This window comes from Polypterus senegalus, chromosome 2 (assembly GCF_016835505.1).
Source record: "Polypterus senegalus isolate Bchr_013 chromosome 2, ASM1683550v1, whole genome shotgun sequence".
NCBI lineage: Eukaryota > Metazoa > Chordata > Cladistia > Polypteriformes > Polypteridae > Polypterus > Polypterus senegalus.
Window position 1 is genome coordinate 220,080,235 of NC_053155.1, and position 2,437 is coordinate 220,082,671.

The 2,437-nt window shown below is 38.4% G+C and overlaps 1 pseudogene; it reads left to right on the forward strand.

Annotated features, from left to right (window-relative positions):
• Positions 1-469: 469 nt before the first annotated feature.
• On the forward strand, positions 470-1,965 carry LOC120524461 (annotated as a pseudogene).
• The last annotated feature ends 472 nt before the right edge of the window (positions 1,966-2,437 follow it).

Genomic DNA, 2,437 nt, shown 5'->3' on the forward strand with positions numbered 1-2,437 from the left:
ATCTTCTAAAACTGTCACTGTTGTCAGAATAGAGGGCATTCCTACACAAGTCTCTGAAGATTAAGAGGTACCTATTTCAGTAGAACTTATTATACTTATTTTTTTGTTTCCTCTGGGTACAACCAGGACTTAAACATTTGCCACTTCTAAATTCTGATCTAACTTTTTTTCTAAATGTCTCCTGTTTATGCCTGTTGGTTGCTTCTTTTATTTAGTATATACTTTGTATTCCTGCATAGAAAAATAATGCCTTTTTCATTACATTCCTGAGCAGGTAGTACAATTATTCACACTTATACAAAATTGTATACTGGGTAAAGATCAGGAAGCAAATTCTTGCTATGCATTTATTTTTGTTCAAGGTGGTACTCTTTGGTAAAATCGGGAATTTTTGAATTATTTAGGATCGCTCTTTGTCAGTCTTCACGCAAAAGGCATCCCAACATTCCCAGAAATTCCCTTTGTAACCATGGCACCGATTGGATCACGTGGAACAGTAACGCAAAAAAGTAACAGCTAAAAAGCTCTGGGCAGCTGTAAAGGGTGCAGGTACTGATGAAGCTGCCATAATTAATATTATTGCAAAGAGGACCATTGCCCAGCGCCAGCTCATCAAACAGGCTTTTAAAGCGTGCTTTGGAAAGGATTTAGGTGATGAAATCAAGTCTGAACTGACTGGGCATTTTGAGAAGCTGGTGCTGGGATTGTTGATGCCTGCTCCAGTGTATGATGCCCATGAACTTAACCATGCGATAAAGTGCCTGGGTTCTGATAAAGCTTGTCTGATTGAAATCCTTGCCTCTAGAGATAATCAACAGATCTGGGAAATTAAAGCTACTTACAAGAAGGAGTTTGGCAAGAACCTTGAGGTTGATGTCTGCTCTGACACCTCTTGGATGTTTCAAAGAGTTCTAGTATCCCTTCTTAAGAAAAATCGAGATGAAAGTAAAAATGTGGATGCTGCAAAGGTCAAAGAGGATGCCAAGGCAATTTTTGATGCTGGTGAAGGATGCTGGGTCTCAAATGAAGAGACTTTCCTGATGATTCTTTGCACCAGGAACAAAAAACAAGTAATAAACGTTTTTGAGGAGTACCAGAAGATTTCCAACCAGAACATTGAAGAGAGAATCAAAATGGAGATGTCTGGCAATCTGGAAGATGTGTTCCTGTCTACTTTGCAGAACGTCTTTACAAATCTATGCAGGGCCTGGGAACCACTGACAGCATCCTCATTATCTCTCTGTGAAGTCACCATGCTCGACATTAAGGCACAAGTTTTGAAGATGTATGGAAAGACACTCTTCTTGTTCATCAAGGGTGATTGCTCAGGAGACTATCCAAACATTCTGCTGTCACTTTGTGGTGGAGACAACTACTCATCCGGCTTACTGTTTTTGTTGGGCTCTATCTTTTATATAAATACTAATTATTCAAAACTGGAATTTTTATTACAATTAAAAGCAATATCTTGGAAAAAAAAATTAGGATCGCTTGTAAAGCATGGTCTCTTTGATCTTTTAACTGCTGTTATGTCTTCTTTGGCTATTATTAACACTTTGAACATGAGGTAGGAATTAAAGTGTATCTTATTAAGTGTGTCAAAATGCCATATATGAGAGAACTCGTATCTCAGTATACAGCCGCTATAACAAAGCCAGCTGGCAAGGTTTCCTGATGCATCATAAAAACCTACTATAGTGCTGCCATCTAGTGAAAGTTCATAGCATTTTTTTTTTGTGGCAACAGCTTGTGTAAAATAGTGCTATAAATAAACAGTCCACAGTTATGCCATTGCGAAAAAGACATAAAGCTGCTGATGTTTTGAAATAAATACATTTGTTGCAAGATTAATATTTTGATGCTAATGACAGTGATCGAGATCTTGACAATCAATTGGATGATGTGGAATCTGTAGGCTCTGGTACTGATGCGGATAACTGCTCCAGAGGTGTTTCTTCATTATAAGGCATTTGACTCGCCACAATTATCAAGACATACATGGACATTTTTCCACCAACTGAGCACAAACAGTCACCACCTACCAAATGTATAGTGTGCAACAAGTGTGGACAGTGCAAAGAAACACATTATATTTGTGGCAAATGTACTTCTAAGCCTGCACACCGGGTGCTGCCATGCTTCTAGGACTTTCATTCATATGGAGACTTTTAATCATGTAACAGCTTCTTTACTGTTGATAATACATTTTTTACAAGTTTTGATTGAGTTTGTTATTTATTATATATGAATAGATCTATAGTGTAGTGCCCTGGTAATAAATGATCAAGCAGTCAAAGTGTTAAATGTGCTGTGTAAAGACGTTACGTTCTGCGGCTAGCAGAGGCACTGTTTGACCAGGAGCCTCCATGCTGCCGCAGAGGTAACAGCTCCTCACAACTGCACCCAGTTGGTTAACAGTTTTAAAAAAAGCCTGCAA